The sequence below is a fragment of the Pipistrellus kuhlii genome, unplaced genomic scaffold, assembly GCF_014108245.1.
Source record: "Pipistrellus kuhlii isolate mPipKuh1 unplaced genomic scaffold, mPipKuh1.p scaffold_m20_p_1, whole genome shotgun sequence".
Classification (NCBI taxonomy): Eukaryota; Metazoa; Chordata; class Mammalia; order Chiroptera; family Vespertilionidae; genus Pipistrellus; species Pipistrellus kuhlii.
In genome coordinates this window covers 138,961,500-138,979,739 of record NW_023425404.1, presented here as the reverse complement: position 1 = coordinate 138,979,739, position 18,240 = coordinate 138,961,500, and positions in this window count along the sequence as shown.

Genomic DNA, 18,240 nt, shown 5'->3' with positions numbered 1-18,240 from the left:
ACACAAACACATAGTTTGAACAACAGATTGCTTTTGGGTAAAGGCCAGAAACCTTCACCATGACTCAACTTGCCATTCTAATGTAGTATTCATTAATCCATGAAGCTTTCTCAGAAAATAAGAAGATTCACAATAAAAATAGTAAATATTTTTGCTTCCTAGCTACTCCCCGGCAATTCATACTGCTGGGGCAGACTTGCAAAATTCTTTCCCCTGCTTAGCTTTGGGACCTTTGCTTAAGCAGAATAAAACGTGGATGGGTTCAAGTCTAAAACAACCCTACAAAAAACTCACTCTAAAAACATTTCATGTGTACATAATAAAGGAATAATTAAGTACAAAGAATTCCTAGCAATATTAATCAACTTCCTGAAAAATATCAGGCTAAAGCAATCATTTGCCCTGTTAGCATTCTGGCCTTCTTGCAACTGAACCCTGAAAAGTAAATGGTGTGGGATTTCCTTAACTAAAACGATCATTTTTACCATTTCCACAAAACATGCATTAAGTTGCTTTAGAAGTCACTGCTAATGACCCTGCTCTTTAGACCTCGGCTTGCAGAGATAATGAGTTAGAGATTGCTAAACATGTCATCTCTGTTCATCTCCAGCTTGGTCTGGATACTGAATGACCCAGTCTGGTAAAACATAACTGCTTTTTCTTTACTCTCATTACAGTTGGGAAGTAAAATCTCATTAGCTGACTAGAGAACTCTGTATGGTTAATTAAAATATGATCCATCATCTGGGAAGTTTTCCCTACTTTTTATTGCTTTGACATTGTGAGGCAGACCACGAAAATCAGGAAAGTTACAATTGCTCTTCAGTAGGAAACTCACTTAATCCTTAGTAAATGCTGTCTCCAGAAACTACTTTTAAATTCATTAAAATATTTTTTTCTGAAAGTGCACCAAATATTCCTCTAATTCTAAAACATGGACAGATGCAAGTGGGAGCAGAAACCTAACCTATTAATTTATTTGACATAAATTTATTTTATTGAAACAGTTATAGCTAAAATACAACTCTCTTACTTTAGAATATTACAAAATCTTATATCTCCTGTCTAAATGCTAAGCATGTTATAATTATTGTGTATAGTAATTCCTATGATTCAGTTAAATCAATACCAGTCAACACAGGACTTGGGACAACTGAATGGATTTATTCGTCCACACATTAGTTAGTGCCATAGTGGGTGTTCTGAGTATAGAGGAAAATAATACATAGGCCCACATTTAAATGGATGAGACAGGAAAATAGCCAATTATTATAACACTCTATCAAAGACTGTAACAGAAATACTGAGTACATATTTATACATTTGTAATGCAGAGCACTTATAGCTGGAAGATTCAACAGAGATTTGCTTTATGATATTTAATTTTCACTAAAGCATTAATATTCATATGCAATTTTTACAAGTATGCCTGAATTTCACACATCTTGTATTTCAGTGCAAGCATTCAAGTTTCCCCAAATGTTTCTCAAGAGTCCATTTCACAGAGATGCCTGCAGCACAAAATACCAAGCTTATTTTTATCCAAGGAAAACTTGGAGTGAGACTATCATATGCCTGTCGCCAGCCTGCTCAGAGAATGCTAAGACACACAATTTGCAATAGACATGTCCTGGTAATGAGTAATTTTACATGGTTCCTCAGTCTCAAGTCCTACCATAAAAAGGTTGGCCGGAGGTTAGCCTGAGGCATCTTTAGTTGTGTTTGGTTCTGTAAAGGCAGTGCCTTTGGTCAACTCATTTGGTTGCTGAATTCTCTCCTTAGTTGCCCTCCATAACAGTAGCTCAGTGGACGGGGGCTTTGCTTCCTGTTCTACTGGTGAGCACTCATGTCTCTTCTCCTGGAGAGAGTGCTCAACCGGAATATTAGTTTATATGTGTCAAGGGGACATCACTTCTGGGAAAACAACTAACTGTCTTGCTGCAAGCCATTCTTCTGAGCTTTCCTGAAAATGCCTGCTATAGCTAACCTTTCTCTCTTATCTTATTAAATTGCAATAGAGGAGCTTACTCACTTTCAGAGAAACCCATCTTTTTCAACTTTACTTTCAGTAACAAAAAAGTGCATAAAATCATTCTCACTTCTGTTGTTTGAGATCTGTTGTAAAAGAACTTATCCTTGATCTCTCTATGTACATAAAAAAATAACCTTAAAGTGATTATCACATTCACTTTATTTAATTTATCTTATATAATAAAAGGCTAATATGCAAATTGTCCCCTGGACAGGGATTTCAATTAGGAGTTCAACCATGGGGTGGGGCCAACTGCCCAACTGCCCATGGCCTCTCCTTCCCTCCAGCTCTGCTCCCTATCGCCCCCCCACCCATCCTGATTGGAGGAAGGGCCGGCTGGCCAACCTCCTGCATCCCCTCCCTTTGGCCAGCCTAGCCTGATTGGCCCCGATCAAGGCAGGCCGGCTGGACCCCACCCATGCAGGAATTTGTGCACTAAGCCTCTAGTAGATTTATAACAGAGCCAAAGGGTATAAATAATTGTGGGGCTGAGCATATTGTCTCACCTCTGAAGCTCTACACAGTCAGTTCCCTCTTTTGTTTCCCCTATTAATTCTTCAGACTTTGCTTACATTTACCTTTCCCCAGATTTTTCAGATACATGAACGTACATTAGATGTTCTTGTTTTTTATGCATGTACAGCAATTTTATTTCATTACTATAACCCTCATATATTCTTCCTTAGTAAAACCCACAAGAAGCGGAATTTCACCCAATTTCTTCACCATTTTAGTCACATGTCAGGCACCGAACAAATGTTTTGAACAAATAATGAATAGATCAGCCTGGACAGCATGGCTCAGTGAATGAACGTTGGCCTATGAACCAGGAGATCATGGTTCAATTGCCAGTCATGGAGTCAGCTGATCAATAATTCTAATCTCTTTCTCCCTCCCCCTTCCTCTCTGAAATCAATAAAAATAAATTTTAAAAATAGATTAGTTAATTAAATGACACGACATCACATCATTTATATGTATTAGAGTTTTATTATATTCAAAGATGATAAGTAGATGATACTTTGAATATGATAATGTAAGATGTCAATTTAATTAGTAGTTGAATTTGGTCTTTGTCTTGCTGTATTTACCTCAGTGCACCACAGACTGAAAAATTCCATTGATAGGATCTGTGCTCAATGGACTGTTTAATGTAGGGCCTAGAATTCTGGAATTTCCCCAGTGTTCCTGCTCCACTCTCAGATTCCAGGCGTACCTGTACAGCTGCACCATGTTTTGTCATCTTTTGTCATCCTCCTCTCCCAACAGTTAAATGCTGCTGCTTTCTACTTGGCCCACAGCCCCTGGTTAGTATTACTACAAATCTTGTTTATCTGAAGCTCAGAGCATTTGATCCTCTTCCCTATGTAAGGACACCTCATCTTTGTATTGGTAAAGAGTCCTGAGTATGAGCATGCAACTTGTCCCTATTCTCTAGGATCAGGGCAAGATGGATAAAGAAGGAGAATCCTCCCTTTCCCTAGCAGCTACTGTGTTTTGGTTAATTCAGAGTCATGGCTGGTTTCTAGCTCTTGCATTAGTGCCAGAGGGCTTCTGCTTTTATCCTTCTCCTAGCGGTAGTGGTAATAGAGTAATGGATATTGTTCTGGGACCAAAAAGTGAAATACTTTTCTTCACCGTGCTCCCCCACTCCCCCTGCAAAGAGAACATGGCTTTTGCTTTGCATTGCTGGGGCTGACCAGCAGCCCATGAGTGATGGATCAATGGATTATACCATCACAGTTTCACTGTGAAAGAGAGGGCTAAGGGGTTGCCAGGCTCAAGGGTCCAAGCAGCCTTGAATGCCTGCCTCATTAGGCTTTTATTACATTTTGAGATAAAGTTTATCTTTTAGATACAATCAATAGGGTGAGTAATCTTGGGAGTACTCATGTGTTTACATTATCCTCTAGGCAAGGGCATCCAGGAACTAAGCATAATGATTCCATTAATCACCCAGGGGTCTGCACAAGCACAGACTTGTTTGTAAAGGTCAAGGAATAATTGGGAGCACCTCACTTGACATTCCCTTAAGTCTCTCCTAAGTCAGAATTCTGATAAACAGGGCAGGCAGCCTTACACACACTTCCCTTTTCATGGTATAACCTCCTTACAAACTTTCCAACCAAGTCTCTTGTGTTCCCCAACACTTCCTCCTTTTTTGTTTTGCCTAATGTAGAAGATAAAAGGAAGTGGTGAACTTTCTGCTTTGGAATGTCTTAGTCCACAAAGATCATTTACTGCTCCAGTTCCTATTTTACAGACTATAAGAAAATCAAAAGGAGCAATGGTTAGTTATCTGGAGTTCATGGATTCTGACTATACTCCAATAATTGCTCAGCCTTTGCCATCAGCTTCTTTATCATTCCCCATGTTATTTTGAAGGCTATCTGGGTCTGGGACAGGCACAACATTTGGGTTTGCAGAATCCCCAGGCCCAAATTCTTTATTTCTGGAAGAGGATTGGGTGTATGCCATGGCAGGGTTTAATTCAGAGAGCTGGAATCCACAGTGTCCTTGTGAGGGTAGGAACATAAGCATGTTAATAATTCATTGGGTCCCATTCAGTTATTATTTTCCATCATAAGACTTGTCATTTCTGAGATGGGGTTACTGAGGTAAAATGCTTTTCTATAGAGGATTGAAAATGATAATTCAGATTTAAAAAACAAAACAAAAACTAAATATAAAGAGTGTTTTAGAAGTATAGCAGGGTCCTTGAGTTCCATATTCCCCCTTTTTGATTTTACTAGCATACCCTTAGGGTAACCTGGCACATTCAGTGATGGCCAACCCTGTGGACTTAAGAGATTTCCATAGAATGCTGGATGGACCAAGTTCTACAAAAGGCAGGCCCACTATCAGTTTTTATCTTGGATAATATAGCTACAATTGGAAACAGGTATTATTGAATTCATGCAAAGAAACATATTGCCACTTATTAAGAACTAGAGGCCCTGTGCATGAAATTTGTGCACAAGGGGTGTGTCCCTCAGCCCAGCCTGCACCCTCTCCAATCAGGGACCTCTCAAGGAATGTCAGACTGCCCATTTAGGTCTGATCTCTTACTGGGATCCAGCCAAACTGGCAGTCAGATACTCCTCTCACAATCAGTACTACTGGCTCCCAACTGCTCACCTGCCTGCCTTCCTGATTGTCTCTAACCACACCTGCCGGATCACCCCCTATTCACGTCCCTGCCAGCCTGATTGATGCCTAATGCTTCCCTGCCAGCCCAATTGCCCCAAATGCCCTTCCCTGCCAGGCTGGTCACTCCTAACTGCACTCCCCTGCAAGCCTGGTCTCCCCAACTGCCCTCCTCTGCCAGCCTCATTGCCCCTAACTGCTCTCTCCCGCTGGTCTTGTCTCCCCCCCCAACTGCCCTTCCCTGCAGGCCTGGGTCTCCCCAAACTTCACCTCCCCTGCAAACCTGGTCCCCCTCAACAGCCCTTCCTTGCAGCCTTGGTTGCCCCAACTTCTCTCCTCTGCTGGCCTGGCTACTCCTAACTGCCCTCCCCTGCAGGCATGATCGCCCCCAACTGCCCTCTTCAGGCCATGTCTCTTTCAACTACCCTCCCCTGCTGGCCTGATAGCCCACAACTGCCCTCCTTTACAGGCCTAGTCCCTCCGAACTGCCATATTGTGGTGGCCATCTTGTGTACACAAGGGAGCAGCCATCTTTGATCACATGTGGTCAGCTATCTTGTATGTTGGAGAGATGGACAATTTGAATATTACTCTTTTATTAGATAGGATTGTCAAATACTGGAGGGATAGGTGGGCAGAATATATAATTTACCAAATTGCTTTAAAAATGCTTTCTTATATCTAAAAAAATAAAAGTTTAAGAACCAGCAGTACTTGTAAGTAACATGGAATCTTGTCCTTTCTGGAAAACCCAATATTTCAGAATAACAATTAGAGCTATAAATGAAAGCATAATGTAGTTATAATTTGACAAAGCTTCCCCTGTACCTTCAGAAGAAAATTTTCCTTCATGAGAGAGAAAACAAATTCTTAAGGCATTCCAGAAGGCTTAGTGGAATGATCTAAAGCCAATTCTGGGTCAAGAAAAAGTTCCTTAATATTCAAACTCTGGAAGGATTGTCAAATTTATTTTACCAAAAGTTCATATATCAAAGTGTATTAGGCACAAACATAGACTAGAAAACTTTGGTTCCCATTATTAAAAGATGGTCTTATTATAAAAAACAAAAAACAAAAAAAACACCTGATTAATATATCAATAAAATACCACCATTTTAATAATTTATAGAACTTTTGCTTCCTGGGTAGAAAATAGGAAAAATCTTTTCCCTATTAACAGACTAGTATATTTTCTAACTTCATTTGTTTTTGAGTGTGATCAGCAAATGACACTAATTGTATTTCCACAGGTCTAATCCTCCTAGGAAAAAGACTTGGGGGGTTTAGATGATTATTTCCCATAATTTTTCTTTCTGAGTAGACTAACAACATGAAATCTTACATATAAGAAAAAATCTTGCCGAAACCGGTTTGGCTCAGCGGTAGAGCGTAGGTCTGCGGACTGAAAGGTCCCAGGTTCGATTCCGGTCAAGGGCATGTATTGGTTGCGGGCACATTCCCGGTAGGGGGTGTGCAGGAGGCAGCTGGTCCATGTTTCTCTCTCATCGACGTTTCTAGCTCTCTATCTCTCTCTCTTCCTCTCTGTAAAAAGTCAATAAAATATATTTTTTTAAAAAAATCTTAAAAACAGAAACAGTAAATAGATAAACACTCATAAAAGGGTAGACTGGGATATTAGCCTTAGAATCTTCAAACTAAGTCCCCCAAAGATAAGAGAGAAAGCAAAGAACATCAATCAGCAATCAATTCATATTACAGACAGACAAGAACTTTCACTAGCTTAGTTTCCAGTGGCTGATGACTTGAGAGGGAGAGTAAAGCATAGTAACCTTCATCTGGTGTAAAAACTGATGTTTGCAATTTTAACTCAGCTATTTTTGGCTTCTATAAATATGCATACTTGCTTAAATAAAAGGGAAAATAAGACTACTCCCATTTTAAAGAGGCCAAAAACCATACCCCAGACAGAGTCGTCAGACAGGCCTTGAGATAGGAATGCTGGCGCCAGACAGGCCTTGAGATATGGTCTTATGATGCCTTCCCAGCACATAAGATCTCTTTCTTAGAAGGTCCAGAAGTCTCATTCCAAATTTGGGAGACAAAGAATTGGAAAAAGTATAAAAAGGGAAGACTTCCTCTATGTTGGGGCCCAGAATTTGAGAAACAATATTCCTCCAAGCCCGCTAACGTAAGAAAATACCCCAATTTAATTCTGCTCAATAAGACGTCTTCTATTAAGCTCACTGATTCACAATACAGGGTCCCCAAGATAAAGAATTTTTGACAGCTCCTGGAAAGTTTCTGCAATCTCTGCCATGTGTTTAGCCTACCATTAGTAGCTGGGGGCCCCAGCAAAGTAAAATATACCTCATCCTTAAACAAATTAAACCAAACAACAAAGACCCATAAAACAACAATCAATAGACACTCTTATATACAATATTTACAGGTGCACATAACACACAGCCAAGATTTAATAAATCAGAGTTCTTTTCAGGGATCTTTCAGATGTTTTACATTGCCTAGGACTTACAGCAAGAATGTGGCCCTGAGGGTTCTCAGGTGGGGTAGCCAGTAAACATTCACAAACAGCCTGTTATTCACAGATCTCAACATATTCTGCTCTCCATAATAAGTATTGATCAGCATCTAAAGCCGTTTTAGCCAAAATCTGCCAGTCCCAAGGCATCATATGGTAATTTTCAGACAAAGCATTAAGGAGTCCTTTTGTAAAAGGACTGTTTGTCCCATTTTCTCTAGGTTATAAGCTTTCCCACACCAGAGGCTGAGGATCGGGGGTCTTAGGTAATACAGGCAGTCCTCGGGTTACATCGGACTCAACTTACATCGCTTCATGGTTACCTCACCATCTCCCATTTACATTATTTATTTTTTTTAAAGTTCCGTCATTTTGACATATGCTCATATGTGCTTTATGTCTTTTATTACTTATTTACTACAAGTAAAGGTCAGGAATTGTTGTCTTTTAATAGTTTTTTTTTGGTTTGTTTTGTTTTGTTTTGTTTTTTACTGTTTCACATCATTACTGCTATGTTTGTGCTCAATGTGAGTGATGTAGGTGCTCATGTAGGTGGGTTCTGACTTACAGCAAAAATCGAGTTAAGTCTCGCTGTAGGAACGGATCTCTGATGTAACCCTAAGACCTGCCTGTACAGGCTTTACAGGCTCTACTCTATGAGGAGGGGGCTGTGGTAAACCCTCCCGGAATTCAGTAGGTTTTTGATCCTCAACATGAAGTGGGCATGGTGCGGCTCAAACAAGAGCCCCCATAGTTAAAGATGACAAAGGCACTCATTTTCCCTGAGCCTAATTTCTCTTTAAATTCCTGCCTACTTGTTCCCAGAGATCAACATCTAATGTTCCATCATCAGGGACCAAGGATTATAAATTATAGACAACATTCACTTTTAATAACTTTTTAAGTAACAGAGATCTGCTACTCAGTGGACAATTCCTGTCTTATTGTGAAACCTCAGCTGAAAAACAATTCCCTCAAAATTGGAAATCCCAAGCAGGCTCCAATGACTTACTGCACAGTTACGTTCATTCCCTTACTCTTTCTTCATTTTCGAGGGATCCGTGGTGTCTCATTGCATTCCTTGGTCCTTACAGGAAACCACCTTGCCTGACCAGCAGCCCCTGAACAACAGGTGAACAGATTACTCTGACATAATTTCACTGTGGGGGAGAGGCTAAGGGGCTTGCCTGGTTCACGGGTCCAAGCAGCCTCAATTGCATATCTCGTTATGCATTTATTGGAATTTTTATCTTAGATATAATCAGTAGGTTGAGTAATCTTGGGAGGACAAATGTGTCTACATTGTCCTCTAGGCAAGGGCACCATGGATTAAACATATGGATTCCAGTAAACACCCAGGGGTCTGCACATGCACAGCCTTGATGAAAAGGTCAAGGAATAATTAGAAGCTCTGTCTTCAACACTCTTCTAAGTCTATCCTAAGTCAGAATTCCGATAAACAGGGCAGGTGGCCTTCCACACACTTCCCTTTTCTTAGAATATTTTCCTTAAAAGCTTCCCAACCAATATTCTCTCATGCAATATGCTCCCCACATTGCATGAGAGAATATTGTAGTATATGGGCATTACTAGTCCACAGCATCTGCCAGTTATCACCTGCAGGTCTCCATGTACCTGTCTTCACATACCTCTTCTTCCTCCCATGATCTGCCACAAATGTAACATTCAATATGTCTTGTATATCCTCAAAGTGATTATTTCCCTTTGGAAATCAGTGCACTGCTTATCTCATAATATCAGCCTTAAATTTTTCTAATGGGTTAAAAAATTATATTTTTTGTAACTTATATGGCTTCTGTTCTTAGTGTGGGAGCAATATTCTTCTCTTGTGACTTTCTGAGTATCATATAAGCAGGACTAAACTTACTTTTAATATTATAAACTCTACTAGATGCCCAGTGCATAAAATTTGTGCACTGAGGGGGTGTCCCTCAGTCCAGCCTGCACCCTCTCCAATCTGGGACCACTCAGAGGAGTCTGACTTCTGGCATTTGGACATCCCTCTCATAATATGGGACTGCTGGCTCCTATTTGCCTGCCTGCCTGTCTGATCACTCCCTAACCTCTCCCCTAATGGTCTGATTAAGACATAACTGCTCCCCTGCAAGCCTGGTTCCCCCAACTGCCCTTCCCTGCAGGCCTAGTCTCCACCAACTTCCCTCCACTGCCAGCCTTGTTGCCCCCACCTGTCCTACCCTGCCAACCTGATCTTGCCCCCAACTGCCCTCCTCTGCTGGCCAATTTGGTTCTGATTAGTGGTTTCTATGTCAGTCAGCATCAAAAGCTCCACCTCCTAGGCAGCCATTGGCTCCTCACAGTTGACCCAGATTTGGTTCTGATTGGTCAGTTTCTATGCAATTCAGTGTCAAAAGCCCTGCCTCCTAGGCAGCCACTGGCTCTTTGCAATTCACCCAGATTTGGTTTTGAGTTGGTTTCTATGCCAGTCAGCATCTCCAAGCTTATCTCTGGGTCTGATCATAGAGGCACAGCTGATCACCTGTCACCCCAGGCTGCTGGCTATAGGCTGAACTGCTGACCTCTGGGAGAGAGAAAGAGAGGCTTGGCTGCTGACGAGGGAGAGAGAAGTAGGGTCTGATCACCTTGCTTCTCTATCCAGGCCTCACTAGCAGCTGCTTCCACTGCTGATCAGCCACGCCACTCTCTCTCTCTCTCTCCCTCTCCAAGAGGTCAGCAGTTCAGCTAGTTCACCTGCTGCACTTGCAGCCTGGTGAACAGTCAAGCCTCCGGGTCATTGTGGATGTGACAGACCCAAGGTTTTTATGTATTAGGATGATTGTGTCTTTCAATTTAATTAAACCCTGAAATATAACAAAAATGAATCTTGATTATTGATTATTTTAAAAAGTCTGTTTTTTAAACAGAGGTACAAAGAGGTGGAATAATTAATCTAGATACATGTTGACTGATGGACACAGCCGAATTTGTAGCACAGCTAAATCCAATACTAGTATTTGTGCATACCTTGGTAAATCTGTTAAATTGGGTCAGGTTGACTCGAAGTCTGCTAGTGTAAGGAGTTTAGGAGCCTCTTGGGAACACACATATACCAAGAGATGAGAGTGAAGCAGACACTAGACAGATTTAGTAATAAAACTTCAGTCATTAGAGTCAGGGAACTATGAGAGTTTAGCATAGTGTTTGAAACTCAAATTTATCTTCAGACTCACTCACTCATGGAAGATGTGTAATTCCTCAAAACCCTCAGGCATTAGTCCAAGATTACACTGAAGGGCACGAGCACAAGCTATTAGAGCTCGTATATTTAAAAAATCCAGACATTGACAACGCCCATGTTTCACCTTCTCCTGATGTAAAAGTAGTAGTCACCTCCTTTATAGATCTATATAGCTCTATATAATATACAACTCTGATATGATGTTTTTACCTTCCATTTAGTAGATTGTCAAAAATGTTTATTATATGAAGAATGTAATAAATAACTTTTACATTCCTCAGTCATCTACCTCCGATGAAAACAGGCCACATTACTCTAACACAACTCCCTCTTGATTTAGTCCTTGGATGACTTATCCCTTAAGTAGCACACATTATAGTACAGCAGCAGACCTCTTAAGCACAGCAATATATGCACACTTCACACTCATGAATCCTTCTCCATGCGTCTATGTCTGCTATTCTCTTTCCTCACAATTGACTTAGAATCCAAGCACATTTATCACAATAATTAATTTTTGCTTGCTCTTTTTTTCACCATGTCTATGATTCAAATGCAAGAGAAAATGATGTGTGTATTTGTGGTGGGTGAAATGACAGTAGCTACAAATAAAAGCCAAAAGCTTTACTTCATATGAGCTTTTGTAAGATACTGCAGAATAAGCACTAGGCTTGTGTTTTGTTTTAAATTTATTTTTATTGATTTTAGAGAAGAAGGAGGGAGAGAGAGAGAAACATCAATGATGAGAGAGAATCATTGATTGGCTGTCTCCTGCATGCCCCACACTGGGGACTGAGAGCATGTACTTTGATCAGGAACTGAACCATGACCTCCTGGTTCATAGATCAATGCTCAATCACTGAACCATGCCACCCAAGCAGCAGTAAGACTTTTTCTACCTCTGAGGCTAAAGACAAAACTTAAGCAGAAAAAGTGGATAACTGCAAGCTTCTATAAGGTTCACAAGTTGATTTTACCTAAGTAAAGTAAAGTATTTAAAAAGCACAAACTGACAGTAGCAATGGTAATGTCTAAAGGAAGGGGTGATGACAGAAATGGCTATTAGTAAATAGCTTAGTGGGAGGGACAGCGTCCACTAAAATGGCCTCACATACGGGCACTTAAGGGAGGACTAGCTGTTACCAAAGGTTTCCAGAGCATCAAAGATAAAATTGAATAATTTCTGTCCATATCTGAAACATGCCCAGGGAACACCTACAATTAATTAGAATGGGAAGACTTTTGAGGGCATTGAAAAGCTTGCAATAGAAATTGGGGAAATCACCAAGAAATATCAATTTGCAAATGGTTAAAACAAGAGATGTAAATCACAACATTAACTAAGATATATTAGCTGTAAGGGTTTTTGCTTACTATAATTATTCCTATAGTTGGGGTAAGAGAACACTTTTTTACTATCTCCATATGTTTTATTAGCATTGCTCTTTTCTAACCTTTATTCCTTGTGATAAAAGTAATAGTACTATTTCTATAAAAGTAAAAAAATCTTTGAGCTGGAAGGGACCTTGGATATCATCTCATGGCATCACCTTGTATTTTAAAGAGATCATCTGAGCTAAGCAGGTTATCCAAATCACCCACCTGGTATTTCGGCAAGAACTAATGACTCAAAGTGCAGGTGCCGTGCTTCTGATGACACTATATTGCAGCCTTTGGAACAATGCACCTTTTTAGAATAGCTACTTTTGTCTTGAGGGATCAGTTCCTGAATAAAAGATAATCATAAAAATGAAAAATGCTCAAAATTATCAAGATACCAAAAACTAAAAATAAATAAAATTTAAATTTATATTCCCATAGGCAGACTTTACTAAGCACATGTTTGAGAACCAGTTCCATGATTCCGAACTCCATTATGCAGGCCTTCGTCCTGCACCACCAGCGTCCTGAGTCTCTAGTCTAGCGCATAGATGAAGATCTTGGGATCTCAGTCTCCACAGTTCTCTGTGCCAGTATATAAAGGAGAGATGTATCAGTTGGAAGAATCTGACTAATGCATACTGTGGTAGCAGGGGACAGAGGGACACATGGGGGCACAAGCCATCAAAGCTCTGTAAGAAACAGAGACTCTGATCACAGAGCTACTTAAACTCTTGTAATTCTTGAGTGATAGAGGTTGTAGGAATATCCTTTATTATATTTGGTCTTAGTCCAGGTTCCTTGATATAAAAGCTTCTAAAACCCTCAGAATCTCCAAAGAGGGAGTGAGGACTGAGGTTTTTGTATGCTAATGTGATGGCTTGTGCCTAGGGGCTCCTTGATAGCTTCTTGATGTAACCTGGTCTCCAGAAAAACTAAAACAGGATTAGAGGGTTGGAACTTTTGCCTTTGACTTCCTTTGGGGGGAAGGAGGTGGGGTGGCAAGGGGCTGGTGATTAGATTAGTCCTTAGGGGCCAATGATTTAACCAATCATGCCTAAATAATGAAGCGTCATTAAAATATTTTCCTATGAATTTGGAGAGTTTACAGATTGGTGAACACATCCATGTGCCAGAGGGTGATGCAACTCAAACTTCCCATGTCAAGAACTCCTGCACTTGGGACTCTTCTGGATCTTGGACTATGTAGCTCTTCATCTAGCTGTTCATCTGTATCCTTTACTATAAACCAGAAAACGTAAGTGTTTTCCTGAATTCCATAAACAATGAGAGTAAATTAGTGAACTGGAAAATGAGGCTAGGGAACTCTCATTTTATAACTGATAAGAGGTACAGATGACCACCTGGGACTTGCAACTGGCAGTTGAAGTAGGGAAGCAATTTTGTGCAACTGAGCCCTCAACCCTTGGGTCTGTGATAGCATCAGGCAATGTCAGCATTGAATGAAATTGTAGGACAACCAGGAGGTGACCAGAGTTGGAGAATCAATTGTTGGTGTGAGGGGAAAAAAATACACACATTTTGGTATCAGAATCACTGAGAATCAAAACAGTTTGTAGGCCCTCTGATGATAAAGCTAAATTCAATAACAAACTGAAAATGTATCCATAAATTTGAACAGTTAATCTCCAGTTTATTAATCTCCTTCATACTAATGCAGTCCTGGAAATAAAAATGTGTAACAGAATTATACATGTTATTAAATGTGAAAATTGTTAAGAGAAAAATATTTCTGAATACATTATGTTTTTTAAGTGTAGAGAGACCCAGACACATCCTTGTTCTGGCTTTCTGAGGGTTGCTACTTTAGCAAAACCAATACTCCTCTCTCATCCACTGAGCTCAAAGATAATATTAGAGGAGATCTAAGAAGAAAGAGTAAAGACAGTGTAGCATTCATGAAAGAAAACAGAGAACAACTCATAGGAATTGTTCTTAAAGCTTGAGACAAACCAATGTAAAGAACAACTACACGTAAATTTCTAATTCCAGGAAATGGAGGTTAGAATCTAAAGGTGCCTATCAGCTTCTGGTCTAGAGGACCTCCAATGATTGAGTTCAAAAGTATGAGCATCAAAGGAATGTCATCTGAAGTCTTTAAAGCAAGTGTAGGTTAGTTAGAAAATGTGGTCAAATTGTTACAAGACCACTTCCATGCCAGGGGCTGACTGTACCCTGATGACAGGTGATTTCCAGGTTCATGATTCATGCAGAAAATATTTCAAGGAAAAGTGTAAGTTTATTAAAGCTTGGGACAGTGAGGTAAAGGGAGTGTTTCTGGAAAAGGATCAAGAGGTCATCCCGGGAGATGACCAACTGCTAGTCATCCCAGCTGCTGCCCATTGCTCTCCTGCAAGCAAATTACATGCCTGAGGTATTGCAGTCTGCAGGGTGGGGTTCAGAATCTGAAGGAGAGGCTGATGCACAAATGAAAATACTATACAAGAAATATGAATTTAGAAAGCTTTGGGGACCAAGAGGTGTCTCTTTTGTGAAGAGCACACTGACCTTGACTGGTTCACTTTTTATTTACTTGAATACACATTTTCCCTTTAGCAATGCATAGAGACATATCAAAGGTAAAGTCTGGTAAACAGTAAAAAGATTATTAGGTTCAGAAAGTACCTTGAGCCACCACTATCTCAATACTCGGGCTTAGCATCAGTCCTGCTAAACCCCAAGGTCCATTGGCCTCCCGCATTCCTTGGTGCACTGAGAGTATTGGCAAGCACCAGCTTCCTGCACTGAGAAAAGGGGGTTGTGGGTGTACTAAAAAAAAAAAAAATGATTTTATCTATTTGCTTTAGGTGGGAATTTTAGGGAGGTCCCATAGGAGGATCTCAACAGAATATTCACTACCTTTACAGTTGTATTTTTAGCATGCTGATGAATGAAAATGAGCATATAATGGAGCCTGGGGCTCATTTTCTGATTTTTATCTTTATCGTGGATTAGTCTGGCTCTAATTGGCTTTTTGTTATATATCTTCCTAAAGTGATTTATACCACCTACTCTTAGCTATGTTTGGTGAGGGAGGATGTATTTAGACAACCTGTACTTAAGTATCTAAGTTTAGGCAGAATCCAGTCTTGTGATTTATCAGCTGTCTATTAGTTGCTCAGCCGTTTTAGCCATTTGTTCAAGCATTTATCTCAGTTTATTTATTCCACTTGATAGGGAATATTCCTAATTTCTCACTAATCTGTCTCAAAATCTTTCATAGGACCACGGGTATCTAGAGCAGTGATTCTCAACCTTTCTAATGCAGCGACCCTTTAATTCAGTACCTCATGTTGTGCTGACCCCTAACCATAAAATTATTTCCGTTGCTACTTCATAACCGTAATTTTGCTACTGTTATGAATCATAATGTACATATCTGTGTTTTCCAATGGTCTTAGGTGACCCTGCTAGCGGTTCTCAACCTGTCTCCCCACGGGTTGAGAACTGCTGCTGTAGAGCCTAGGACCATCAAAAAACACAAATATTTATATTATGATTCATTAACAGTAGCAAAATTACAGTTATGCAGTAGCAACAAAAATAATTTTATGGTTGGGGGTCACCACATCATGAGGAACTGTATTAAAGGGCCGCTGCATTAGAAAGTGTGAGAACCGCTGATCTAGAGGAACTGTTAGAGAGAACTTCCTCCATCAGTGGAGCCTATTGGAATCCCCAACTTTTCATATGATTTCCAATAGCAGTGTGATGGGCAGGATGAGGAGTCACTCAATTCTCTTTTCAAGGAAGGAGTTGTTGCCCGAGCTGCAGAACATTGTTATTTGCAAACAGCCTTCATCTGTCAACCCCTTGATGGACTCTTTCAGGTACAGAGTTCTGCCTCACCAAAGATCAGGGCTGGCCTCTAAAGATTCAATAAAGGCCAAGTACAGGGCAATGCTAATTCTGGTTCATTTTAGGTCCAGAGCTTTCCAAGGACTCCACAATAACTGTTTCTGGTCCTATATTAAAACTTGACTTTCTTTTATGCCAAGTTATATTGTACTTTCTTTCCAAGGGCATTTCTGGATAAAATCCTATAAGTTAAATTCATCTAATTCTACTTTCCAGAAATCCAAAGTTGCTGAAGGCAGTTAAAGTGAACTGGGGAAGGGAGGTTGGGGCGGGGGGTACTGTAAGAGATCAACAGAAGGACTTGTATGCATGCATGTATAATAAACATAACCAATGGATACAAGACATGGGGCTGGGGAGGTGAAGGCATATGTGGGAGGAGAGTAGGGGAGGCTGGGGGGAGGTCAAGGGGGAAAAAGGAGATATATGTACTACTATCTGTAATGCTTCAAGCAAAAAAAAAAATGAATAAAAAATAAAGCAGTCAATGAGAGCTTCAAATCATCAAAAATATCGGAATTGTTGTGTGTGTGTTTGTGTGTGTGTATATCCTCAAATTTCACAATTTATATTATTTAGATGTATATCTCCCAGGTATAATTTGATTGTCAGCTTATAAATTAAGCAAAGAAGTCACTCAGTGGAATTAATACCATGGGTCTAAATATTTGTTTCTCATAAGATCCAATAAATACATACACAGTTAAAATATCTAAGTAGTTATTTAACTTTGAGAAACACGCAAAGACCAAATAAATGCAGGAAATTGAGAAGAAACAACTTGGAATTAGGAAGATGTTAAGACAGAGCAGAGCTGAAGGACTACATAGTTCATATCCAGAAGGAGAAACAGGGAATCTGACTGCTTCTGGGATATGAATAAAAATGTGCATGGAGCTATTGAACTAAATCCTGGAGTAGGATAAATACTCTAGAAGGAACAGATGTCAATTTGGACAGTAATGTGATTAGTGTGATTTGGTAATTGAAAAGAGACAGCAAAGACAGAATTTGAAATCTACATTCAGGTCCTGTAACAATGTTGTTATTGGACTCAATTATGTTACATTACTGATATATAACTGAATAAGTTTTATCATGAGGTATGACTCATCTAAACACATGTCAGTTAGTAAGGAAATGTAGAGTTTTGTTAACTATAAATTAAGATTTAATGGGAATTTGTAAACAATATTTGATCTCAGGAACATAGCTTTCTATTTTCTTAAGGAAGACTAATAGCATAACACAGCATCCTGCCTCACTGGTTAAACAACAGAATGAGAAGACAGGAACTGTGAATTCTAATTTTGAATAATGATTTATCTCACACTAGGTGAAGCAATTAACTTTGGTTTCCTTGGGTATAAAGTGAAACAAATAATACTCAATTACCTTGTGGAAATATTATAATGAGAAACTCAAGGTGCATACTGATAAAAAACCTAAAAAGTATGAAATTCTAGATAATATAAATAATATTTAAAATTCATCAGTCACATGCAAAACCTATTGCTTGTTTTATTCAACATGGTTGAGCTACTAACATAAATGGTTTGTGAATGTGTTCAAGGTGTCTTCACATTTCTAGATAAAATGATGGCAAAATTAAATGTATTCAAAGAATTTTAAAGTTACATTGAGACACAATGACATTGGCCTATCAATATAAAAAATGAACAATGGAACAGAAAAGATTGAAGCAAGAGATTCACACATACAGGCTGGACAAAATTAGGTCTACAGTTGTTCTTGTGGGAAATAACACAATAATCCTACATAATAAAAGTCCAGTGACCTAACAATGGAATGACCAGAATAATTGGTCAACCAGTCGCTATGATGAGCACTGACCACCAGGGAATAGATGCTCAACACAGGAGCTGTCCCCTGGTGGTCAGTGTGTTTCCACAGTGGGCTGGTCCCTGCAGGCCATGTCCCCCACCAGTGGAAGAATCCTGTACATTGGGACTCTAGTTAATAAATAATGATACAGCCCTTATCAGTTTGGCTCAGTGGATAGAGCTTTGGCCTGCAGACTGAAAGGTCCTAGGCTCAATTCCAGTCAAGGGCATGTACCTTGGT